Genomic DNA, 27,555 nt, shown 5'->3' with positions numbered 1-27,555 from the left:
TTTATGGAACTTGAATCTTTCTGCTATCAGCAGTGGTGTAGGGCTTAGATGTTCCTGTAAGATATGAACAATCTCCTCAAAACTTTTCTCCATTGGTTTAGCTGGGGTAATTAAATTCCGCAATAGGCCGTACGTACTCGCACCCATCAGATTTAATAATACCGACGCCCTCTTTCCATCAGCCACCTCATTTGCCTTGCAGTACACTTCAATTCTTTCCACATGTGGTCCAGTCTTCTATCTTGTTGTCGAAAGCAGTGATACTGCCACTTTTCGGCATCTTGGGCGATTTTAAATGGTGCCTCCCACGCTTTTGCTTCTTCCCCAACGGAATAAAATGGCGCCTCCCGCGCTTTTGCTTCTTCCTCTTACTGCCACGCTGCTCCTAGCGTTCTACGGGGTAATGGCGGCGACCCGCAGCTTCGGCGCGTCTCGCTTTCCTCCCCCCCCCAATTTAGTTTCTCTCCGCTGTCCTGTTCTCGAGCACCGACCGCGCCCTGTGCGCGCCACCCTCTCTCTCTTGTTTTCTTTTCCTGGCGACGCTGCGCGGCCCGATTTGTAGAGCCGCTCGATCGAGCTTGAGCCCGCCACAGTCCGGAAGGGTCAGCGCGCTACCTGCTACCAGCACGATTCGCTGGAATCACAGTCTCTCCCGCAATTCTCCAAACACCAATGGATTCTTTGGGCGGTTGCCCTCGGTCGACACCCGTTGCTCAGACTACGACCTTCCAGGACCTTCCTTTCAGGCGAGATCACCGTGAGATGATGCCACACTGCAGGTGAGTTCGAACTTACTCGTCGCCACTGTAAAGTCCGCGCCTCAATAATACACGGACTTCGGGAGAACAGTTTAACAGGTACTTTACTGAACAAGAGGCAGCTTGAAACTGAAACTACAGAAGCCTGCTAGGGCCTTTTATACAGGGGTGGTCACTGCTGCTACTGCAGTCTAAGACCAGTTATTCCCTTAAAGGTACATACACAACAGGGAGTATGCCCTCCCCAGAACTACACAACTTGTATTTATATAGCACCTTTAACGTAGTAAAACATCTCAAGGTGCTTCACAGAAGCGTTATCGAACAAAATTTGACACTGAGCCACGAGATATTAGGGCAGATGGGTAGGTTTTAATGATTGTCTTAAAGGAAGAAAAAGAGGTAGGGAGGTTTAGGGAGAGAATTCAAGAACTGAGGGCCTTGAGGGCCTGGCTGCCAATGGTGGAGCGATTAAAATCGGGGATCCTCAAGAGGCCAGAATGTACTTCAGTATTTGCATTTCCCCTTTAGGCTTTCATGTACATATGCTTTTTCCCCTCCGATACAAGTGAAATAATGTTATGTATACCTACTACTTAAAAGCTATGTAACTACTTGTTTTCTCAAGTAAGTGCTGTTATTGAGTAGTTAGTTTTTTGGGGGGGGGGGGCTTTGTCAGCTTTCTTGAAGCTAAAAGTCAGCTTTTGCTAGTTTTCTAGCTTAGTATGTATGTGTTTGAGGCACTTTTATACAAATCGCAAACATTGTAGTCAGTCAGTTGGGCCCAGATTTTGGTGAAGGACCCACCTTGTACAGCTGCTAGTCATTGGAAACTCAACACAGAGAGAACAGCCACCTTGGGCATTGCTATTTGTACCAATTGCAGCTTCGGCAAGAACTACAACTTTACTGTGGGAAGTAAGGGAACAAAAATATCATTTATAATTGTAAATAACCAAGAAAAGGTGGATTTTTTTGAAGAGAAGTATAAACAAATCAAGTGCTTGGATCTTAAGCATATACTGGAAAGGTAAAGAAAACGAAATGAAATGTAAATAACTAGGAATATAATGTGGGGAGTAAGGAACAATTCTTGCTCCTTGAACTTGTTTTGGTACATAAATATATTTGGGAGGATTTTTATCTTTCAGTCAGCAAGTACTGCAGAGTAGTAAATATCAAAAAATATGTTGAGGATTACCTGTAAGCATAACTCTGACACTTTGGCCTAGAAATTCGGTAGGCTTAGCGCCGCTTTTGAGGCGCTAGAGGGCCTAGCGCCGGAGTTATGGCCAGTTTGGAAATTGAGTGGGGCCCTAAATCGGCGTTCGGCCGTTAGCGCTGCGCCGGCACCGATGACGTCATCGGTGTGCGCAGCGTCCCGGTTGCCATGGTAACCCGCCCGAACTCCGAAATTGACTTGCGGCCGCCTCGCCCGTGGCAGCCGCAAGCAACGTTCTGGCAGAGGTGCCTTACTGGACTTTGCGCCGGCGCATTAAAGGCCCCGCGGCGGCCGGCCGCTTTCCCGCCGGCCGCCTGGCCACAGCTCCCTCCCCGGACTTCTCCCCCCCCCCCGGGACAGATGCAAGCCCGGCACTTGTCCGAGGTGCCGGGCTCATTTTTACAATGATTTTCGCGGGCCGCGGCCGGGTGCAGGCAGCTCCTCCTTAAGGGAAGGAGGAGGCCTGCACTTCCCGAACCTGCCGCACCGCAGCGGGCGCCGGAATAGTGCCGCAATTCAGCACGTAGCGCCAGTTTTCAGGCGCAAACAGCTTTCAGCAGCGCCGGCAGCCGTTTGGGCGCAGAACTAGTGAATTTTTGGCCCGCCCAGCGCGACTTAGCTCCGGCACTAGCTTCCGGCGCTAAAGCCGTCGCTGCGCCAAAACCCAATTTCTAGGCCCTGATACATACTGTCGTCTATATACCTTGTTTTTGTGCAGACACTGGCCTTGGTTCAGGATGCGTTGTTCCTCTTTTTGTAATACCAAAATAAATTAAACAAATAAACTGTAACAAAAACTCTAATAAATCTTTAAATAAAACTTAACAAATCAAATTAAAATGTGGTCGTTTAAATCAATTATGCACTTCAGTCCCCGCGGCGCCCACCGTTCACGGAAGCCAGGATGCGTTGTTGCCTTTTGCTGCACTAGGCCCGGTATCTATGGTGACTCTGGGCCCGCTATCACTTCCGGGTCAGTTGCCGCGGCAGCGGAGCTGTGATGTGTCGGCTGATGGGCTGCGCTGGGCTGGCCAGGGAGCGGTGACCGCTGACCGGGCCGCAGTGCGGGTCAGAGCCTGGCCCATTATTCTCTCTCTCTCTTGTGTGTTGATGCTGTGGAGCGCGGGCCACTGAACACAGCCCCGGCCTGATGGTGGGATAGAGGCGGGGGTAGGAGGATAGGTACGGAGGCGGAGGCTCCAGCTGTCAGGTGGGTGACTCACTTGTATGTTTCCCATTGCCGCCTGGGCTCCTATTTGTTCATGTCCTTTAATTTTATTTAACGGGTTTATCTCCAGACTCCTCAGTGGACGGGTCTCCGCTTTTTCTGCGTTTGGTCGTTTTATCCGCTGTGTCTGTTGCAGGCGTTAGCTTTTGTTGCATAGAAGAAGCCTGTTGAGTGAGTTAAACTGTTGAGTGAGTCCTCTTCACTTTGAGCTACAGTATTTTCTATGACTTTTAAAATTATTTTTCGTCCAAGACCAAAACTTGTGGAATACAACTTCCTTCTGTAGGGACAGATCTCATGGATATTTTAGAGTGTTATTTAAGAAGTTTATACATTCAGTGAAGTAACTTGTCCAAGTTTTTATCTTATGATTTTTAAGTTTACACAAACATTTTGTTCAGCGATAGGATTATGTTTCTGAGGGCAGTGACTCTGTGCGCTCAGTATCAATGATGATGTTAACACGAGCCTTAAGGGATCATTTTGATCCAAGTTATTTCTCCGTAATTTTACAATAGATTTGTAATACATCCAGGAACTCGCTTTGGAAGAACTTCGCTCGGTGGGTAAATGCATGGTTCTGTTGCTGAGTCATACAGACTGGAAAGTGGCAGGTTTGTTTTTTGGTCTGTGCTGGGTTAGCTGATCTCAGCTGGGGCCTTGGTGCACTTGCGTTAGGGAAGGAAACACACAGGGTTCCTGCTTTTGCTCTAAATACCCCTGCTAGAAAGCACATTTGTGGAGATCCTTGGTAAGGACAGGATTAGTTTTGGAGGGCTAAATTGGCTACTGCGGCAATGTAGGCTTATACATAAATGCCCACCTGGAAAGATTGGAAGGCCTATCTTTCAATCTTACAAAAGCAGGCATGATAGACATCACGATTAATTAATACTTTCAATAGAACAAGAGAAAAAACGCAATTTTAAGTAGGATGCATCTGGTGACAATAGCCATTTCTGCGGGCAAGGCGGAGGTAACTGCAGGTGTCTGCTCAATCGCTAACAATTCACACATCTTCCAACCTTTAACCTCTCAATCATGCGGCATCAATTGCATGATGCAGGACCGGCTGCGGTGTCAATAGTCACTTTGTTTTGAATATTTTCAATTCTGGCTACATGCTATAACTGAAGTCTACAAGACTATAATGGAGAAGAGAAGAATTGTTGGATTTTGTTCATTCTTAGGTTTTACTTGATCTTTATTACTAGTCAATCTCCCATTGTGTTACATATGGGTAGTCAAGACCAATTAGAATTTTTCAGGTCAAGCAAAGTTAGAGAGGAGGATAATGAAACCAATGTGGGGAGGTGGGGGAGATAGTCATAACAGCACAGGAGGCCATTCGGCCTATCGAGTCCGTGCTGGCTCTCTGTAGAGCAATTCAGTCAGTCCCATGCCCTGCTCTATCCCCATAGCCCTGCAAGTTTATTTGCCTCAAGTGCCTATCCAGTCTCCCCTTGAAAACATTGAGTGTCTCCGCTTCCACTTCCGTCGGCAGTGAATTCCAGGTCATCACCACTCACTGCGTAAAAAAGTTTTCCCTCACATCCCCCCTGTATCTCTTGTCCAAAACCTTAAATCTGTGTCCCCTAGTCCTTGTACTTTCAACTAGTGGGAACAGCCTTTTCCCCGTGTAGCCTATCCAAACCCGTCATAATCTTGTAAGAATCTTGTAAGATGTGAGAAACTTAGAGACCATTCAAAACCGAGGCCATCCTCAACATTCCCTTTGCCCCTCTTCTATTCACTTGATTCAGATTCTTTGTTCCTATTTTCTTACAGACCATTCCCTTATTCCATATTCTTTCTCCTGTCTCTTCCAACCCAAAATACACACACATAGCTTTCATCAAACTCATACTGGCCCTGAAGCCTACCACAAATCTACACTGTACACTTAGAATCATAGAATGTTGTAGCACAGAAGGATGTTTTTCGGCCCATCGTGCCTCTGCCAGTTCTTTGAAAGAGCTATCCAATTAGTCCTACTCCCACTTTAAGGCTTTCATGTTCTTTCTGTAATAGGGTGCCCAAAATTAGATATAGTAACCACTGCTCCTGAAGTGTTACCAAAGTCCAGGACCACTCATTGCTTTGTAAAAATATATCTCCACCTTTTTGTTCTTGTACTCTGTGTCCCAATACATGCATCCAATAGGATTCTCTATTACAATTGGAAAGGTAGATCTACTTGTGATGTAAAAGAATTTCTATTTCTGTTTTACCAAGGGATTTCAAACAAGCTGAATTTCAGGTAAAGTTTCACATTTGTTATCCACTGCTTAATCCTTAGTTCAGAGAGAACATAAGTCACAGAGAGCTAAATAACAGATATATGACCATCATATGAGCTTTACGTTGTTGGAATTCGAAGACCATTAGAATTTGAAATCAATGGTTGTTAATAGAATATTTTAATTAAATAAATATTTTATTTACCTGCATCATGCTATGAAATTATTTGAGCATTTGTTCCCCCAACAAAAACAACTGGAATTAACTTTTATTTCAGAAAGACAAAGGCTAATTCTGGGCAGCTATGCTTTGGTTCTATGTTGAGAATTTTGGAACTTTTTTTGAGCAAAACTGTTGAGATGGGACCATAAACACATAGAAGACAGGAGTAGGCCATTCGGCCCCTCGAGCCTGCTCCGCCATTTAATGAGATCATGGCTGATCATCCAAATTCAGTACCCTGTCCCTGCTTTCTCCCCATATCCCTTGATCCCTTTAGCCTTAAGAAATATATCTAACTCCTTCTTGAATATATTTAATGAATTGGCCTCAACTGCCTTCTGTGGTATGAGATCCCCTCTCATTCTTCTAAACTCCAGCGAATATAAGCCCAATCGACCCAATCTCTCCTCCTACGTCATTCCTGCCATCCCAGGTATCTGTCTGGTGAATCTTCGCTGCACTCCCTCCATGGCAAGAACACCCTTCTTCAGATAAGGCGACCAAAACTGCACACAATACTCAAGGTGTGGTCTCACCAAGGCCCTGTACAACTGCAGCAAGACATCCTTGTTCCTGTACTCGAATCCTCTCACTATGAAGGCCAACATACCATTTGTCTTCTTAACCGCCTGCTGCACCTGCATGCTTACCTTCAGCGACTGGTGCACAAGGACACCCAGGTCTCATTGCACTTCCCCTTCTCCCAATCTATTGCTTTTCAGATAATCTGCCTTCCTGTTTTTGCCACCAAAGTGGATAACCTTGCATTTATCCACATTGGGCAGATGCAATATAATCACCCAACCTGTCCAAATCATACTGGAGTTTCTCTGCATCCTCCTCACAGCACACACGCCCACCCAGCTTTGTGTCGTCTGCAAACTTGGAGATATTACATCTAGTTCCCTCGTCTAGATCATTAATATATATTGTGAATAGCTGGGGTCCTATCACCGATCCCTGCGGTACCCCACTAGTCACTGCCTGCCACTCAGAAAAAGACCCGTTTATTCCAACTCTTTGCTTCCTGTCTGCCAACCAGTTCTCTATCCAAATCAGTACCTTACCCCCTACCCCCTATGAAACTATGATCAATCCTCCCTTCTCTTTCTCTCTTCCCCACAGTGCAGCCAAACTCTAGGATCCCAACCCATTTATGCCAAACCCTGTTGCTCACACTGTTAGCAAAGGCCAGTGCTGCTACACCCCATGACTTTTTCACTGCTGAATGCTGGTAGAAGACAGGTACCTACCTCCAGCCCGATGCATATTACCTATCATCTTGCTGTATGCACTGAGCTTTAAAAAAAAAGCTAGGAGATAAAACTATCCTAAAGGAGCGTATAATTAAGGTTACATATTTGTTTTTCACAGAATAATGGATGTTATACAAATTGATAATCAAAACATTGGAAAATATTACAAAATTAATGCTAACAAAATTAAATTTAACAATCGCTATATAGTAGTGGCCCTTTATAATATGTTGCAAGAAAATGGCATAACATCCCTTTTGTTATTTTAAAAAAAGTGTATTTTCTGATTTGCTGTGACTAATGCCATGCTTGATCTGCTATTTAATTTAATAACTACATGTAGTGCCTGATTTTGTCACATTTTGTGACATTTTAGTGCCACATTTCCATCAGTCAAATTTCTTAATTTGGCCAAATTTCTTGCAGTTGTAAGATACAAGTTTATTCCACCTCAACCAAATTTCTTCCAGTTGATTGCCAATAAACTTGATTAGATTCCAATCACTCATTCTAATTTGTTAGAAAGGAGAAGACTAGCCAAGCAAACTCCCAGAGTGCTCAAAAAATTCGATTTACCCATTGAATTGTCTTTGAATACTTTCATTAATCTTTTCATGTCAAGGCCTTAGCCTCTCCCCAAACAATCTTTTAAAGCCAATCATTTAACGCTGGGTGATTTTGACCTGGAGCCTGAAACTGATGAACATTTTCCAATTTTTGCAGTTAACTCATCGAACAATTAAACTGATTGGCCTGAAATTGCTGCACTTAATAACCATTTTACCACCTTAAAGGGACACAGTTTCACCTTAGCAGCAGAATAATTGTGTGCACTACATGGTGTTACACTGCTGTCTTTATAAAAGTGCATATTATTTGACTTAATATGAGCAGTGCCATAGCAGACTCGCTACTATATAAATATATACAAAAACATTTGAATTATGAAAGGGTTTGATAGAGTAGATGTAGAAATGTTTTTTCCACTTGTGGGGGAGTCCAAAGCTAGGGGCCATAAATATAAGAGAGTCACTAATAAACCCAGTTAGGAATTCAGGAGGAACTTTTTTATCCAGAGAGTGGTTAGAATGACCTTTCATCTTTAGAATGTGGAACTTGCTACCACAAGGAGTAGTTGAGGTGCATGGCATAGATGCATTTAAAGGGAAACTAGATAAGCACATGGAAGAAAGGAATGGATGGTTATGCTGATCGGGTTAGAAGAAGTAGGGTGGGAGGAGGCTCGTGTAGAGTATAAACACCGGCATGGACCAGTTGGGGTCGAATGGCCTGTTCCTGCGCTGTAATTTCTATGTAATTTATCAGAAAGTGGTGCAATGAAAACCTTCTATCTTAGCCTCCTGAGCTGGAAAAGAGCATTTCCACCCATCTATGCAGTTGGTCTGACTGAGGGGAGTGGGTTCTCATTTATCCTTCCTCGTTTGAAAAGTTCAGTACAGAGCACAGCTTGGATCTCGCCAATACTGAACTTTTTTATGGTATTGCAGCACTAGGATTTGCATACAGGTCAGGGAGGGACCTATGGTTCCCAAAGCTCTCCACTAGAGGGGTTTTCCTCATGCCCTTTCTGAGTATGTTGTAGATTAATTGATAGAGATTGATTGCTATGATTGGTCAAGCACTCCATTATCATTGTATCATGCGACTACCAGGATTGTAGAAGGCGAATTAGATGGACCTTGGGTTTTTTACGTCTATCAATTCCTATGCTCCTATGTAAGGAATAGGTTCTATGGGTAACGGACGCCTTCCAATATTCTGAAGTATCATTGTTATCAGCTGAGGTAGAAGTACTACAGTTGGCCTCTGTGATCCTGGGTTAGGAAGGAGTCATTTGGCCAGCACTCCCTCCTAATTGTCATCCAGCGACCACTTCAGGAACTGTGTATCCATAGGCATTGGGTGACGGTCTTGCTGTTGAACAGCCTGCTGGCACTCACTGTCAAGACTCTCAATTGAATACTGGATGGCTGTTGGTGCCTGCTGAATCATTCTCCAACATGCACCAGTACCTTCAGGAGAAGAGGTGGAAAATACTAACTTGCAAACTGCCCATGGTACTATTTTGTCAAATATTTATAATCATGCTCTGGAATCTGGAACAGCAAATAGTTTATTGGTGAAAATGCATTTTTGTTTTCACTGTAATCAATTAGATCATAGAAAATTTTTGCTGGAAAATAACACAAAATCTTGCGAATATTTGCACATCGAGTTTTGTGACCTGTAAGTCCAGAAGTGCAACCAATTTCTTGCCACCTGACCACCTTCTGTAAGATTCATTAATGTGACTTTCCAAGATTTAGACTGAAGTCAATATACTAGTTGTTAAGAGTTAATGTATGAAAGTAGCTTTTTATTTCAAACCTTGATCTTTCAGTTCCTCATTTAAAAAATTAAGACACTCGCACCAGAATGAGAACTATCAGAGCGTGCTCTAGTTCAAAGCAGTAGACTGGCTGCAAACAAGTTGCATTTCTTTTGAATTGGCTCTATATTTGGATCATTATGAAAAGAACAGTTGGCTCCTCCTTAATGATGCTCATTGTTTCTCTGAATTATTACTATGAAGATCAAACACTTGTAAAATAACATTAAAAAAAATAACATTTAAAAAAAAAAGTGTAACTTGCTTTTGGTGAAGTTCTGGAATATGGTATGAAATGTAAAAACTGCTTTGGAAGATGTTTGAAGTGGGGTGAGCAGCTGTGAAGTAGAATGATAAGTGCTGTGAGCTAAACCGTGTACAGTGTGACCTGTTAAAGGACATTCCTGAAGTGCTTGGCCGATCTTGCACACGCCCTGTTTACCCAGGTACTTGGCAGTTAGAGCAACTGTTCTTTGGATAAAAATAAATACTAGAATTTATATGAACCTTTTATCATGTCAAAATGTCTCGGCACTTCACAAAATGTATTACTTTTCTACTCTGTAGGCAAATATGATAACCGTGCTGCACCAGCAATATGTCAAAAAGAGAATTGCCGAAAATAAGAGGACAGGGTCGGAAATATTTAAGTTGTGACCCTGATTTTTACAAAAAAAAGTCCAATTGGGATCAGCAAAATATCTCAATGTGGTCCTGTATTTATACCATCACTTCCCCCTCAGAGTCACTGGTTTCCTTCCCAGTGCAGCCTTACTTCGTTGATGTCCTTCCCTATAAATGCATTGTTTCAAAAATTGAAGTAAATCTGAAGCAATTCTTGTGGTGTTGTGCATGTGTATGTTTCTGTATTTTGACATCACTTACAAATTGTTATTCAAAAACTATATTTGTGGTCTATTTTGCATTGCTACTAGAATTTCAGTGAAGTGTAAGTGTGAAATTTTTTAGGCACCTTTTCAGTAGTATTCCCACTTGTATTATGAGAAGCATGTAGCAGTACAATTATAGATCCAGAACTTGGAAAATTTGGGTTCTGTATGGAGAGGGCATTTTGAGGTGTAAAACACTTTAATGAAGTAATGGTGGTTACAGCTCTTTTGATGGAGGTAGTTATTGGAGCAACTTGAGAGAATGACTAAGAATATCACATAGGAAAGAGATTTTGCAATGCTCAAACTTAAAGGCTTAAGTTTTTCTTTCTTAATTCTTTTGTCTACATTAAGCACATTTGTGACAACAATGAGCTTGTACTGTTTCTTCATTTGCTCTTTTTGACTTGGAAACTGATCACAAAAAATTCACTTCCACCATGAAAAGTCCTAACTTCTCCATTTCCACTTGTGGCGGATGCTGCATGCTATTCTAAAGATGGTTAATATTCCAGTGCTTCCAGTGTCCTGATACACTGATCGTCATTCTGTAATTTCAGAACAACTTCGTATGTTTTTACACATACTATCTGATCTTTTGTGATCTTTGTCTCTTTCTTTCCCTCCCTTTTCTCTCTCTAGTTTAAAAAAAAAAGTATTTTAGTTGTTCCATATTGGGTTTCAGTTGAACTCCACCTAATATATTATTTAAAAAAAAAAAAAATCTTTTAGGTCAGTCCTACAAAAGTGAAAATTTCCTGCTAATGTTCATTTTGAACTAAGCCGGTAACACAAATTCTGGCTGTTACTCTGCTTCCATCCTACCTCATTTCCACTATAGGGAACCATATTGGGACAGATGTGATAGCAAAATACTGCGGATGCTGGAAATCTGAAAAGGGTCCCAGACCTGAAACGTTAACTCTGTTTCTCTCTCCACGGATGCTGCCTGGCCTGCTGAGTGTTTCCAGCATTTCCTGTTGTTATTTGTGACAGATGTGAGCTATTCTTCACCGTGTCAGTACGAGGCCCAGGAATACCATGGGTCTTTGGGGGACTAGCCATTCTCGGTTACCTGCCCCAATAATTTTTGATTATTTTAATACAAAAGCTACCTGAAGGGGAAAATGTCTCTGTTTTAAGTTTTTTTGGTTACATGCAAAAGGGTACAAACTGCACACACTCTAAGACATAGGTTGGGGTCTGTGACAAACTTTCCTAGACCAAAAGTGTACAACATAGATGGAATGTTTTGTCCAGTGTTTGCATACTCTTCAGTCCCCATAGTTCCTGAACAAAGGAATACAGTATTGCAGTCTACCTTGCACACAATGTGTTGTACATTTTGACTTCTGTACTGTGGAAAATTATGTATTAAACATCACTGCAATATATGGAATATATATACAGTGAGCGCTTTTCCCAACTTTGTCTTGCATTATAAAGGGAGGCTGAAAGCTAGCAAGATTTGGTGCTTTTCAGCAAGTTAACAGAGGAACACTTCCTTGTAGAAAAGGCAGCTGGGTGATTTGCTGGGGCTTTGCATTTGCATAAATAATGTTCGTGCATTCAGCCCTCACGCACAGAACTTTTGTTTTGAAATACTTAATAACTATGTCTGGAAGTTTATACACACAGCTAACACTCACTGTCGGATCTCCGAATGTTGTACTTTACGTCTGGTTAAAGTGACAATGCAGCATGTGTTGATGACTTCTGGAAGAGGGTGTGAGGCAAAGGAGCAATTTTGCTGGTTGCAGCGATAGTTACTTCTTCAACCAATTTGGTTTTGTATCAGTCAGTAGCATTAATACAGTAGAACCTCTAGCAATTTTAAACCTAAAGTGTATGTAATGCAAGTAACGATATGTCTCCATTATTCAAAATATGAGTGCATGTTATTTATTCTTCTCCAAATATTCTTTTCTCTGCTGAAGGTGCCAACTGATGCTGAGGTATAGTTCCACAAATAACAGCAGCACAAGTGAGCATTCTTCATGTGTGAGCTTGGGCAGGCAGTTCAATCATGTAAGGCATCAAAGATTAACCTAATGCTGGCCTCGCCTGCTGTCCACGTAGACATTCCAGCAGGGAGCATGGGTAAGGGCAATGATTTATCTTGAGAAATGTGTCCAAAAATCATGGCACAGTTGCAGAGGGCAACATCTTGCAAAGAAAACATGATACACCATGGTCACAGTCACAGCGGATGTCATTCATGACTTTGACTAGAGCAGTTTCGGGAGTGCTAGGCATGGAGCTGGGTGGCAATGGCATGTTCAAGGCCATGAAAGAGAGGGTGGTTGGCGAGGACAGAAGGTTTTACAGTGGGTTTTTGTGGTGGGGCGATGTTTTTGAAGGGAAAGGGGATAGTATCTAAGGAAATAGAATTATTGACAATGTCAGATAGCAGAGGAACCACCCTACTTGCCTTTCTGTAATCAGATCATAGAATGTACCAAACCCTGGATATGTAAGCACATATTCTCATACCTGGCCTCCACATAACTCCTAACAGCAGCTATCAATAGGCATGTGTCATCTCTATGGAAAACCTGTGATGTGCTAGCCACCTTAGTGCCCTAGATGTCCAAGTACAGTGCCATGTACCAGGCTTATTTATCATTAACTGTTTAATCGAAGTTCTCATGTGAGGGGCTTTGGCAAGAAATGTGCTATGAGACTGGCTCGCCCTCCTGGATTTCCGGTGACTGGTTAGAGCCATCCTTTGAATTAAAAGAGAAGTTAAAATTCAATGGCCCAGATTTTGCGCGCTCGATGACTATGTATGCTGTTGTAAGCCATCAGAAAGGTCTTGCAAGTTACGGGTTTCCGCATACGTTGTGCACGCGTGAAAACCCATAACTTGCGATCTGTCAAGGTTCGCCTTGACAGATCCACCGCACTGACCCAAAAATCACTTTTGCTGGTGCAGAGTTGAACTGTTTGCCCAACTACTGCCCAGCAAGTGCCCACAAAATCTTTATGCTGGTAAAAGCAGGCATAGGGCCTGCTTTCATCAGTGTAAGGGTTAACATAAATCTTAAAAATTAAAAATCATGCACAAACATTTAAAATTAATGTATGTAAATTTTGGCCTGGATCAAAATGTTTAAAATTATTTTTCAAAAAATTAAATTTTTACTGTATATGCTTTATTGAAGGGAATTTTAATTAAATTTGAAAATGGGAACATTTATTTTTATTCCAGTTGTATAAATTATTTAATTATTTGGGGATTCCTCATTTCCGTTCGTAAGTGGAATCCCCGTAAGCGTATTAACAATCGTCCTTTCTGATTGGACGGCCTGGCCCACGTACTCCCAGGGACACTTCCGAACCGCTTGCGTCCCTGGGATCCATGGGCCTTTATGCAGGCATATGCCTGCAGGCTCAGGACCCGAAGTCTCTGAAGCCTGGGAGTCTGAAGGTCGGTGCGGATTTTTTTATCGCCTCCAACGTCAAAATCCGGGCCAATATGTTTTAAATATTATGTAAATTATGTACCCAAATTGGATGATCGGGTGTCAGCCTGATTATCACCATGTCCAGATAACTTCATTTGTCCCAGCACGCTGAGTGAACACACACTTGAGAATTTATGTACCGTACCTTCATGAACTAAGCAGACTTCAGGAAATTAAGTGGAAATTCAAGAGAAGTGTGATTACAGTGTTCTGTTTTTAGGGATTGCTCCAGATAATTTTCTCTGGTTCAGCAATTCGGATCGCTCTGTAAGGCAAGTCCCAACTCCCAACGAACTGGAGTCTGCCTTTACCTGTCGTAATATCTAGAAAATGTTATGAACCCATATGTCAAATTGAAAATGCTCATTACCGTATTCCGGCTTGCTTAGTTATATCGCATGCCCTGAAATCAACTTCCTTGACTTTAGAAAGTGTCCGAATAAGTACTACACTAGCCTGTGGCTTAGACTATAAACTACCAAACAAGTTTATCATGCAGTAGCAGTAATACACTGTCAATTTACAATAGTTACTAGCTTAACTGTTCCTTCTCAGAGTGATAGAAAATAAGAAACCGTTGTGTCTGCTGTGCTAAAGTTCAATGCGAACTGGAATTGGATCAAGGTCTCTGACTTAACCTTGTGTGATGATTTAGTGCTGACCGTCCATGGAGTCTCTCTGATGGTTTCAGTAGAGCTACTCAATTGAAACAAGACAAGGAAAGATATAAGTTGAAAATTTGGCCAGCAAAGGAAATTTAATATATTTTTCTTAAACAATTTTTGATTTGTTTGTAGCAGGTGGGTGTCGCTGGCGAGGCCAGCATTTATTGCCCATCCCTATTTGCTCTTGAAAAGGTGGTAGTGAGCCGCCGCCTTGAATCGCTGCAGTCCGTGTGGTGATGGTACTCCCACAGTGCTGTTGTCAATCAAACATGCATATAAGCAAAGTCTACAGGATGCTTGTATTTGAACCAAGTAACTTGGTCCCTCTTTCGGATACCTGTCACAGACATAATATCTGTTCTGGGGCTATTGTTACATACATAGGAGTACAGCACCGAAACAGGCCATTCGGCCCAACCAGTCCCTGCTGGCGTTTATGCTCCACTCGAGCCTCCTTCCGTCTTTCCTCATCTAAATCTATCAGTGTAACCCTCTATTCCCTTCTCCCTCATATGCTTGTCCAGCTTCCCCTTAAATGCATCTATACTATTCACTTCAACCACTCCCTGTGGTAGCGAGTTCCACATTCTCACCACTCTTTGGGTAAAGAAGTTTCTGCTGAATTCCCTATTGGCTTTCCTGGTGACTATCTTATATTGATGGCCTCTAGTTATGCTCTTCCCACAAGTGGAAACATTCTCTCCGTATCCACTCTTATCAAAACCTTTCATAATTTTAAAGACCTCTATTAGGTCACCCCTCAGCCTTTTTTCAAGAGAAAAGAGACCCAGCCTGTTCATCCTTTCCTGATATACCCTCGCATTTCTGGTATCATCCTTGTAAATCTTCTCTGCACCCTCTCCAGCGCCTCTATATCCTTTTTATAATATGGCGACCAGAACTGTACGCAGTACTCTCTAAATGTGGTCTAACCAAGGTTCAATACAGGTTTAGCATAACTTCCCTACTTTTCAATTCTATCCTTCTAGAAATAAACCCTGGTGCCTGGTTGGCTTTTTTTATGGCCTTGCTAACCTGTGCCGCAACTTTTAGTGATTTGTGTATTTATACTCCGAGATCCTCTACCCTACCTAGAATCGCACCCTCCAAGTGATAAGTGACCTCCCTATTCTTCCTACCAAAATGTACTACCTCACATTTATCTGTGTTGAACTTCATTTGCCAATTATTTGCCCATTCTGCAAGTTTATTAATGTCTTCCTGTAATTTGTTGCAATCCTCCTCGGTATTGACTATCTCCCCCCCCACCCCCCCCCCCCGGCCCAATTTAGTATCATCAGCAAAATTGTGTTTTTGATTCCAAAGCCTAAATCGTTAATGTAAATTGTGAACAGCAGTGGTCCCAGCACTGATCCTTGTGGAACACCACTACCCACCTTCTGCCACTGTGAAGAGCTACCCTTTCCTCCCAATTTTTGCATGGGTTATAAATATTTTTAAAACAACCTGGGCAGATGCCTGACCATGAAAGGATTGAAGGTTACAGGATACATATAAAAGGAGATTACTAAAGGCTCCAGAAAACCCTATGATTGTCAGTTTGTTTGAACCTTAGGACTGTCATCTGTGGAATATTCCTAGTCAGGGTCGAATAATGTTGGATTGATATCTTAGTGTTTTGTACTCAATGTGTTATGAAGTGATGGGAAAATATGGGCATTTTCTTGGCGCTCCACTGCTGTTTCGTCGCCTAAGTCGCCAAATTAAATAAGTGAGGGAGAGTATTTCATCATAGTACATAAAATCCAAAGCTCCTAAGAGGGAGTGAATAAAGATAGGTATAGGTTTGTGTGTGTTGTGCATATATATAATATACATATATTTATTTATGTATTCTCTGTTAAGCATCAGCTATGCCTCAAAGTATCAGTCGGTATACTATGTTTGCTTTGTCTCCTGCAACTATTTTCCAATGTGCGATTCGTAATCATAAATTTTAGTGTGTTTGCGCTGATACTGGGATAAGAAAGCCATTGTTTCCACTAATCACCTGAGGCTAGGTGCCCTTGGTTGGCTGCACTAATATAGCATAAAAACAACAACTTGCATTTATATAGCGCCTTTGATGTAGTAAAACTTCCCAAAGTGCTTAAAACACTCGAGTGGGTGTTACTGGAGGAGACCAGCTGCACAGTTTCCTGAGCCCAATAGAGTTAATTTAGTGAAATATTAGAGTCTGTATATTGGCATGATACAGCACACTAATATGCTAGAAATCCTTTAGATTCATAGAAGATAGGAGCAGGAGTAGGCCATTCGGCCCTTCAAGCCTGCTCCGCCATTCAATGAGATCATGGCTGATCATCCAAATTCAGTACCCTGTCCCTGCCTTCTCCCCATATCCCTTTAGCCTCAAGAAATATATCCAACTCTTTCTTGAATATATTTAATGAACTGGCCTCCACCGCCCTCTGTGGCAGAGAATTCCACAGGTTCACCACTCTCTGGGTGAAGAAATTCCTCCTCATTTCAGTCCTAAATGGCTTACCCCTTATCCTTAGACTATGACCCCTGGTTCTGGACTCCCCGGCCATCATAAACATCCTTCCTGCATCTAGTCTGTCCAGACCTGCCAGAATTTTATAGGTTTCGATGAGATCCCCTCTCAACCTTCTAAACTCCAGTGAGTATAAGCCCAATCGACACAATCTCTCCTCATACGTCATTCCTGCCATCCCAGGTATCAGCCTGGTGAATCTTCGCTGCACTCCCTCCATGGCAAGAACGTCCTTCCTCAGGTAAGGTGACCAAAACTGCGCACACTACTCAAGGTGCGGTCTCACCAAGGCCCTGTACAACTGTAGCAAGACATCCTTGCTCCTGTACTCGAACCCTCTTGCTACGAAGGCCAACATACCATTCGCCTTCTTAACCGCCTGCTGCACCTGCATGCTTACCTTCAGCGACTGGTGTACAAGAACACCCAGGTCTCTCTGCACTTCCCCTTCTCTCAATCTATTGCCATTCAAATAATAATCTGCCTTCCTGTTTTTGCCACCAAAGTGGATAACCTCACATTTATCCACATTATAGTGCATTTGCCATGTTTCTGCCCAATCACCCAACCTGTCCAAATCGTACTGGAGTTTCACGACATCCTCCTCACAGCTTACCCTCCCACCCAGCTTTGTGTCGTCTGCAAATTTGGAGATGTTACATCCAATTCCCTCGTCCAGATCATTAATATATATTGTGAACAGCTGGGGTCCTAGGACCGATCCTTGCGGTACCCCACTAGTCACTGCCTGCCACTCGGAAAACGACCCGTTTATTCCAACTCTTTGCTTTCTGTCCGCCAACCAGTTCTCCACCCAAGTTAATACCTTGCCCCCAATCCCATGTGCCTTAATTTTGCACGCTAATCTCTTATGTGGGACCTTATCGAAAGCCTTCTGAAAGTCCAAATACACCACATCCACTGGTTCTCCCTTATCTATTTTACCAGTTACATCCTCAAAAAATTCCAGTAGATTAGTCAAGCATGATTTACCTTTTTGTAAATCCATGTTGACTTTGTCCGATCCTGTCACTGCTTTCCAAGTGCTCTGCTATTACATCTTTTATAATGGACTCTAGCATTTTCCCCACTACCGATGTCAGGCTTACTGGTCTATAATTCCCCGTTTTTTCTCTACCACCTTTTTTGAATAGTGGGGTAACATTAGCTACCCTCCAATCCATGGGTATTGTTCCAGAGTCTATCGAGTTCTGGAAGATGACCAGCAATGCATCTACTATCTGTAGGGCCACTTCCTTAAGTACCCTGGGAGAGGGTGATGTAATCGAACCCCAGTATAACCTAGTGTAACTAAATTGGTACTTTTCACAAAATGTCGGTACTTTTCACAAAATGTCAGATGAGTTCCTGACCTAATGCACTAGCTTATATAATAAAGGAGAGCAACCATGACCCAAAGCAGTAAAGTATAGTTATTTGGAACAATGCCCACTTGCACTGGGAGCTGAATTTTCCTCCAAGGTAGGTTTGGCGCTGGAAGACAATTGGGGCAGGACCATGACCCTGACCCATTTTCCTAGGTCTGGTTCATTAATTATGCTGGGCTGGGTAACTGCCATGCAGAGAAAGCCCTGATCAAAGAGAAGGAGCATACATTAAAAGGGGCAGAAGCACCCCAAAGACTTTTTTCCAAATTATCAAAAGCTCCACCAGGGTTGTGGTTCAGGTAAGTGGCCTGAAGAGAGGGAGAGATTCCCTCTACTAGCCCATCAACTTGCCAACAATGGCCATAGAAGGATTCCTGCTGCTGCCCCAGGGCGTATTTCCACCCCTCAGCTGATTGGGTGGGTTGGAGGTAGCATTGGAAGTGAGGAGGAAAATGAGCAGGGTCTCATGCCCCACCTCTCTGTCTTAATTTACTTGTGTGGGGGGAGGCAGTCAAAGAGCGACTGACCAACTTCCTTACTGGGCTAAGGAGGATTTCTGGTAGCAGTGGCAGGGATGCAACGGTGGACTTCCTCATCTCTCACTTTCTGCTGCAAGACCCTGTCTCCACCGCGCCCCCCCCCCCCCCCGCCACCATTTCAGTGTTTATATCGGAGGAAAATCCAGTCTTAATACTCCAACTTCAGAGATCTCAGTACAGACTATTGATTGAACATGGGACTTTCATGTTAATAACCTAGTACTATGCCACATGATGCATAAGTCTTCAGGTTTGCTACTCTTTACCAATGTTTATCTTCCTCCTATTTCCATTTTAATTTTTCTAAACCTGTTCATATCTCACTTTGCCACCTGCTACTCCCCTATCGAGAAATTCTGCAGTAGGCCTGCTGACTGTTCCTCAGGGCAATATCCCAGGCCCAACCATCTTCAGCTGCTTCATCAATGAACTTCCCTCCATCATAAGGTCAGAAGTGGGGATGTTCGCTGATGATTTGCAGTGTGTTCAGTTCCATTCACAACTCCTCAGATAATGAAACAGTCCGTGCCCACATGCAACAAGACCTGGACGACATTCAGGCTTGGGCTGATAAATGGCAGGTACCCTTTGCATCACACAAGTGCCAGGCAATGACTATCTCCAACAAGAGAGAGTCTAACCACCGCCCCTTGACATTCAACGGCATTGCCATCACCGAATCCCCCGCCATTAACATCCTGCCTATTAGTGATTTGTGTATTTGTACGCCGAGATCCCTTTGTTCCTCTACTCCACCTAGACTCGCACCCTCCAAGTGATGTGACCTCCCTATTCTTCCTACCAAAATGTAATACCTCACATTTATCTGTGTTGAACCTTATTTGCCCATTCTGCAAGTTTATTAATGTCCTCCTGTAATTTGTTGCTGTCCTCCTCAGTATTGACTACCCCGCCCCCCCCCCCCCAATTTAGTATCATCCGCAAATTTAGAAATTGTGTGTTTGATTCCAAAGTCTAAATCGTTAATGTAAATTGTGAACAGCAGTGGTCCCAGCACTGATCCTTGTGGAACGCCACTACCCACCTTCTGCCACTGTGAATAGCTACCCTTTACTCCAACTCTCTGCTTTCTCTCTTGAAGCCAGCTAGCAATCCATTCTACTACTTGTCCCCTGGCTCTGCATTCTCTGACCTTATTCATTAGTCTATCATAGGGTACCTTATCAAAGGCCTCTTGAAAATCTAGATAAATTACATCTACTGCATTACTATTGTCTACTCTCTTACCGCTTCAAAAAATTCAATAAGGTTGGTCAAGCAAGATTTTCCCTTTTGAAATCCATTGTGTGTGAAAACAAGCTAGGCCATTTTCTAAAATGAACCCATATGCACTATGACAAAGAAAGAAGCCATCATGGACAAAAATGTCTCGTGTAGGATCAGAGGACATGAATATAAAGCTGTTTATGTATTGATGGCAGGTACATGGCACTCCTGCCACTAATGGACAGTCATTATAAAGGAAACAAACTCATGCTTGCAATGACCTAACTTTACATCGATCTGACAAAAGCTTATACACTAGTATAGTAAAACTGACAAGGCTGGACTCGAGGTCATGAACCTCTGCTGCCTTTTGCATCAATATAAAAGAGCAGTTCAAGTTTGCAGGCCTGGAGCAAGATAAGAGATTATTATCCTTGCCTTCCATTTCTGCCCCTACAGCAAAGAGCAATAGATAGTACAATGGATTTTTCTTGAACCTAGTTAATATTATGCAGATTGATGCCCCATTTATTTTACAGTGGTCTTGTCAGAGGCAACCCTGTAAAGTAAATTGCTTTGCATCAACAGCACCAAACCTGTCCTTGAGAGAGGGCTTCACTCCTTACACAAAAAGAAAATACTGCAGATGCTGGAAATCTGAAATAAAAACAGAAAATGCTGGAGATACTCAGGTCAGGCAGCATCTGTGAAGAGAGAAACGGAGTTAACGTTTCAGGTCGATGACTTTTTGTCAGAACTGGAAAAAAGAGGAAATGGAACAGATTTTTAAGCAAGTTTAGGGGCTGGGAAATGGGGGAGGGGATGAAAGAACAAAAGGGAAGGTCTGTGATAGGATAGAAGGCAGGAGAGGTTAAGAGACATTACGAGATATTCAAGGCAAAAGGCGATGGTAATGGGACAGGTTAAGAAACAAAGGATGGCTCTAGATGAAGTGTAAATTGTGCTGGCAGAATGAAAGACAGCTGCCATGTGGGAGAGAAGAGAAGAAGACCCAAACAAAAGGTGTGGATAAAAAATATATACAGGAAACTTTGTGCTATCCGGCACCGACGGGACCGAGCTGTTGCCGTCCCATTAAAACTGCCGGACAAACCAGCGCTAATGTTGAAACATACGGAGATTTTGAGCTCCGTATCTGGCAACAAACCCTGTTGCTTAGCAACAGCTTCTAAACAGTCGGCCGTACCTTGCAAGTGTCTCTGTAGCTTAGCAACAGCTTCTGCGAGACCTTGCAGAGCCTGACTGATGGGGAAAAAAAAAAGCAACGAAAAGAAAAAAAACCTAACAAAACAGCTCCTGATTTTTGCCGGTGGCTCGAGCATTCCGGGCAGTTAACCTCCGGATAAACCAAAGTTTCCTGTATATGATCTGAAATTGTTGAACTCTATGTTGAGTCCAAATGACACAGCTGATTTAAAAAAAAAAAAAAATTTTTTTATTTTTTTTTATAAAGAGTGCATACTGTTGCAGACGGTTACTCACTTCTTGGCAATGGCAGAAGTGCTGGCATGTAAGGTTTGAGATGGGGACAGGGACTTTCCAAACTGGGATGGAAATAGATAAAATACTAGCTCTGCATATGAACAGTTTCCTCTTCCCTGCAGAAAAAGGGATTTGCATCAGGTGTACCTAATGGACCTGAATTTCCAGTTTTCTGGTAACATTTTCTGCATTGAATCATAGACTCATAGAATGGCTACAGCACAGAAGGGGGAGGCCTGTTGAGCCCGTGCCGGCTCTCTGCAAGAGCACTTCAGCTACTCCCACTCCTCTGCCCTTTCCCCGTAGCCCTGCAAATCTTTCCCCCTCAAGTACTTATCCAACTCCCTTTTGAAAGCCATGATTGAGTCTGCCTCCACCACCCTTTCAGGCAGTGCATTCCAGATCCTAACCACTCGCTGCGTAAAAACGTTTTTCCTCCTGTCGCCTTTCGGTTCTTTTGCCAATCACCTTGAACTTGTGTCGTCTGTTTCTCGACATTTCCGCCAATGGGAAGTTTCTCTCTACTCTGTCTAGTCCCCTCATGATTTTGAACACCTCTATCAAATCTCCTCAACCTTCTCTGCTCTAAGGAGAACATCCCCAGCTTCTCTAGTCTATCCACGTAACTGAAGTCCCTCATCCCTGGAATCATTCTCGTAAATCTTTTCTGCGCCCTCTCTAAGGCCTTCACATTCTTCCTAAAGTGCGGTGCCCAGAATTGGACACAATACTCCAGTTGAGGCCGAACCAGTGTTTTATAAAGGTTCATCATAACTTCCTTGCCTTTGTACTCTATTTATGAAGTCCAGTATCCCATATGCTTTTTTAACCACTTTCTTAACCTGCCCTGCTACCTTCAACGATTTGTGCACATATACTCCAGGTGTCTCTGTTCATGCACTCTCTTTAGGATTGTACCCATTAGTTTATAGTTCCTCTCCTCGTTCTTCTTACCAAAATGTGTCACTTCGCACTTTTCTGGGTTAAATTTCATCTGCCACGTGTCCATCCATTTCACCAGCCTGTCTGTGTCTTCCTGAAGTCTATCACTATACTTCCAGGTTTAGTGTCATTTGCACATTTTGAAATTGTGCCCTGTACTCCCAAGTCCAAGTCATTAATATATATCAAGAAAAGCAGTGATCCTATTACCGACCCCTGGGGAACACCAATGTATACCTTCCTCCAGTCTGAAAAACAACCGTTCAGCACTACTCTCTGTTTCCTGTCACTTAGCCAATTTTGTTTCCATGCTGCCACGGTCCCATTTATTCCATGGGCTTCAACTTTGTTGGTAAGCTTATTATGTGGCACTTTATCAAATGCCTTTTGGAAGTCCATATACACCACGTCAACCACATTGCCCTCATCAACCCTCTGTTACCTCATCAAAAAACTCGATCAAGTTAGTTAAACACGATTTACCTTTAACAAATCCGTGCTGGCTTTCCTTAATTAATCCACACTTGTCCAAGTGACTGTTAACTTTGTCCCTGATTATCGTTTCCAAAAGCTTCCCCACTACCGAGGTTAAACTGACTGACCTGTAGTTGCTGAGTTTATCCTTGCACCCTTTTTTGAACAAGTGTGTAACATTTGCAATTCTCCAGTCCTCTGGCACCACCATTGTTAAGAAATAGCTGAACAGCATATGTATAGTATTCCAGTACTTGCAGGAAATCATCAAACTTGGAACAGTATTGGAGAAGGAGCTTTAGAACTGCTAGGATTCCTATCTTTTACTTCCAATAATGAGGTTCTGATCTCAGCTGCCATTTGCTGAAATGATCTTTGATGACTAAGAATGGAACATTGTGTTTGTCTGAATGTTGCAGTAACTTAGAGACAAGAAAAGCAGTTACCCATTGTTTGGTAAGTAATTTGTCGCAGCATGACACCCCTTGTTTTCCCAATACAGTGCATCTACCCCTGTAAGTTTCCACCCATCACCAGCACTTTTATTTGCATCGGGCATTTTTTCAGGTGCATTGTTCTTCTTATCTCCAACCATTTACCAGTGAAGGATATTTCCAGCTGCTACAGTAATCACCTAATCATAGTTCGCAAAGTGCATAGGAATATGGTGATGGAATCGCGTGTCTCTGAAGACTATGGTGTAAGCGCCAAAGCAGTTCAGTTACTTTGCCATACTGAAATATCATGAGTGGCTGAAGAGTCCAATTCTCGAGCCACCGTCCTTGCCGCAGATGGTGCTGATGTAAATCACAGTGCCAGATGATGAAACCTGCGCAGTATTAACTCTTGCGACCCTATTTGCTCTCTCTCAGCCACCTCAGCTCCCTGATGCAGCCTGGCCTGTTGTTAGCCACATCTTCCCAGCTTGTGATATCGATGTTGAAAGATTTCAAGTTCCTCTTGCAGGCGTCTTTGAACCTGAACCTTGAAGCATATGCAGGTTCTCGATACAAGAGTTCCTTTGGAATATGCCCTTTTTCCATCTGATGTAAATAACCAAGCAATGGAGGCGTCTGTCTTTGAGAAAAGTTATTAAACTTCCTCAAGTACTTCGGTCCAGGGAATAAAACCTTTGGAGCTCCAGTTGGGGAGGTAACTTATTTTAATGAGAAATTCCACTCGCTGCATCAAACTACCACTAGAATCACACACGCTCAAAGATCTCCAGCAAGGCTCTTTCAGAACATGGCCTTATGACAGTGTGACGGGATTGTACTGTGATACAAAAAGCAAGGTCCTAGCTCCCGTAATGGTCGAGTGGATAAAGGCACAACCTATTGAAGTGCTGAACCATGCAACAACAACAACTTGTATTTATGTAGCGCATTTAACGTAGTAAAACGTCCCAAGGCGCTGCACAGGAGTATTAAAAGACAACAAAAAAATTTGACCGAGCCACATAAGGAGAAATTAGGGCAGGTGACCAAAAGCTTGGTCAAAGAGGTAGATTTTAAGGAGCGCCTTAAAGGAGGAAAGAGAGGTAGTGAGGCAGAGAGGTTTAGGGAGGGAATTCCAAAGCTTAGGGCCTAGGCAACAGAAGGCACGGCCACCAATGTTTGAGTGATTATAATCAGGGATGCTCAAGAGGCCAGAATTCAAGGAGCGCAGACATCATGGGGCGGGGGGGTGGCGGGGTTGTGGAGCTGAAGGAGATTACAAAGATAGGGAGGGGCGAGGCCATGGAGGGATTTGAAAACAAGGATGAGAATTGTGAAATCGAGGCCTTGCTTAACTGGGAGCCAATGTAGGTCAGTGAGCACAGGGGTAATGGGTGAACAGGACTTGGTGTGAGACACAGGCAGCTGAGTTTTGGATCACCTCAAGTTTACGTAGGGTAGAATGTGGGAGGCCAGCGTTGGAATAGTCAAGTCTAGAGGTAACAAAGGCATGGATGAAGGTTTCAGCAGTGAATGAGCTGAGGCAAGGGCGGAGACGGGTGATGTTACAGAGATGGAAATAGGCGGTCTTAGTTATGCTGCGGATATGTGGTCGGAAGCTCATTTCAGGGTCAAATATGACACCAAGGTTGCAAACAGTGTGATACGCTTATCGATTAATCCATAAAAAGCGATGAATTAGGATAGTAATGAAAAGGTTTTTATTAACTAAAGAACAGAGCATGCCTCTCGTGGACGACTGGTTCCAAGAAGGAAGTGGGTTGCCGAGCAGCCACCTTTATACCAGGTCATGTAGGCGGAGCCATGGGTGGAGCCAGCTGAGGCATGCATTGGTACACAGTGAGTAGCAAGAGGTAACAATGTGTAATAACGATAACAGTAGTGAACAACAATGAAAACGATAACAGTGGTTTACCACATTCACCCCTTGTTTAAAATTGAGTCCGGCGGGGTGAAGTGTACTAAAAGTTCGTGTAGGTAAGTCTATCAGGAGGCCTTGTATGCTGTCCTGATCGTCGTCGCAGCGGCGGCGGTGGTGCAGTATCCAACGTCGAATCTGGTGTCTGAGTGGTCAACGAAGGGTCCTGGGGCTCCGGCATGCCGTCTACAGGGGTTGGGTTGGGAGTAGTGGTGGAGAATAACGGTGGTGATTCAGGGGCGCCCGAGGGTGCGAGGTCTCGTATGGAGATAGTGTCCTCCCGCCTGTCTGGGTATGCCACGTAGGCATACTGGGGGTTGGCGTGTAGGAGGTTCACCCTCTCGACCAGGGGGTCCGTTTTATGGGTCCTCACGTGCCTCCGCAGTAGGACGGGCCCAGGAGAAGTCAGCCATGTCGGTAGCGAGGTTCCCGATGTGGACTTCCTGGGGAAAACGAACATTTGCTCATGAGGGGTGGCATTAGTGGCAGTACAAAGCAGTGACCGGATGGAGTGGAGCGCCGCAGGGAGGACCTCCTGCCAGCGAGAGGTCGGAAGGCCCTTAGATTTTAAGGCTAAGAGGACGGCCTTCCAAACCGTCGCGTTCTCTCTTTCCACCTGGCCGTTCCCCCGGGGGTTGTAGCTGGTGGTCCTCTCGTAGTAATACCTCTCGCGAGCAGGTACTGACAAAGTTCGTCGCTCATGAAAGATGAGCCCTGGTCGCTATGTATATAGCTAGGGAACCCGAACAAGGCGAAGAGGTCATTCAGACATTTGATGACCGTGGTACTGGTCATGTCTGGGCAAGGGATGGCAAAAGGGAAACTGGAGTACTCATCAACTATGTTGAGGAAGTACACGTTGCGGTCAGAGGAAGGGAGAGGCCCCTTAAAGTCGATGCTCAAGCGCTTGAAGGGGTGAGTGGCCTTGATCAGGCGGGCTCTGTCTGGCCTATAAAAATGCGGTTTGCATTCGGCACAGATTTGGCAGTTCCTGGTCATAGTCCTGACCTCCTCGATGGAGTAGGGCAGGTTGCGGGCCTTAATGAAGTGGCAGAATCTGGTGACCCCGGGGTGGCAGAGGTCATTGTGGAGGGTCTGCAGTCTATCAACTTGCGCGTTGGCGCATGTACCTCGTGATAGAGCATCTGGGGGCTCATTGAGTTTCCCGGGCCAGTACAAGATATCGTACTTGTAGGTGGAGAGTTCAATTCTCCACCTCAAGATCTTGTCGTTCTTGATTTTGCCCCTCTGCTTATTATTGAACATAAAAGCAACTGAACGCTGGTCAGTGAGAAGGGTAAATCGTTTTCTGGCCAGGTAATGCCTCCAGTGTCGCACCGCTTCCACAATAGCCTGGGCCTCCTTTTCGACAGAGGAGTGTCGAATCTCGGGGCCCTGGAGGGTCCTTGAGAAAAAGGCCACGGGTCTCCCCGCCTGGTTAAGGGTTGCAGCTAGGGCGAAGTCGGATGCATCGCTCTCCACTTGGAAAGGGATGGACTCATCCACTGCGTGCATTGTGGCCTTCGCAATATCACTCTTAAGAAGAGTGAAGGCTGCACACGCCTCTGATGTCAGGGGGAAGGAGGTGGACTTGATGAGGGGTCTGGCTTTGTCCGCATAGTTGGGCACCCACTGAGCATAGTAAGAGAAAAACCCCAGGCATCTCTTCAGTGCTTTTTGGCAGCGGGGGAGCTCCATAAGGGGGCGCATTCTGTCGGGGTCGGGGCCGATGACTCCGTTCTCCACTACGCAGCCGAGAATGGCAAGGCGCGTGGTGCGAAACATACATTTCTCCTTATTGTATGTTAAATCCAGCCGCTAGGCCGTACGGAGGAATTTCTCTAGATTAACGTCATGGTCCTGCTGGTCGTGGCCGCAGATGGTGATGTTATCCAGATAGGGAAAGGTGGCCTGCAGCGCGTTCTGGTCAACCATCCGGTCCATCTCCCTTTGGAAGACCGAAACCCCGTTGGTGACGCCGAAGGGAACCCTAAGGAAGTGGTAGAGGCGGCCGTTTGCCTCGAAGGCAGTATACTGGCGGTCCTCAGGGCGGATAGGGAGTTGGTGGTATGCTGATTTAAGGTCAATGGTGGAGAATACCCTGTATTGCGCAATCTGATTGACCATATCAGATATGCGGGGAAGGGGGTACGCGTCCAGCTGAGTGTACCGGTTTATGGATTGGCTGTAGTCAATGACCAGGCGGTTTTTATTGCCGGTCTTAACGACTACAACCTGGGCTCGCCAGGG

At 44.0% G+C, this 27,555-nt stretch overlaps 1 protein-coding gene and 1 long non-coding RNA gene across 5 annotated transcripts in view; one reads left to right on the top strand and one right to left on the bottom strand.

Moving 5' to 3' along the window:
- LOC147125116 (uncharacterized) overlaps positions 1 to 2,807 on the bottom strand; it is a 64,246-nt gene extending 61,439 nt beyond the window's left edge. For all 3 annotated transcript variants that reach the window (XR_015079585.1, XR_015079586.1, XR_015079584.1), the window contains exon 1: positions 2,684 to 2,807. This is a non-coding gene — a long non-coding RNA (uncharacterized LOC147125116). The remainder of the gene's footprint in view (positions 1 to 2,683) is intronic.
- Positions 2,808 to 3,070: 263 nt separating this feature from the next.
- clcn5b (Cl-/H+ antiporter 5b) overlaps positions 3,071 to 27,555 on the top strand; it is a 185,494-nt gene continuing 161,009 nt past the window's right edge. Inside the window, exon 1 of one of the 2 annotated variants that reach the window (XM_085997573.1) lies at positions 3,071 to 3,190. The gene's annotated coding sequence lies outside the window, so the exon portion shown is untranslated. The remainder of the gene's footprint in view (positions 3,191 to 27,555) is intronic. The other variant, XM_085997584.1, reaches the window with a different exon arrangement.

Source organism: Somniosus microcephalus, chromosome 1, assembly GCF_052327205.1.
Source record: "Somniosus microcephalus isolate GS21.2 chromosome 1, FLI_Smic_1.0, whole genome shotgun sequence".
Taxonomy (NCBI): Eukaryota; Metazoa; Chordata; class Chondrichthyes; order Squaliformes; family Somniosidae; genus Somniosus; species Somniosus microcephalus.
This window is presented reverse-complemented; position numbering and strand designations above follow the sequence as displayed.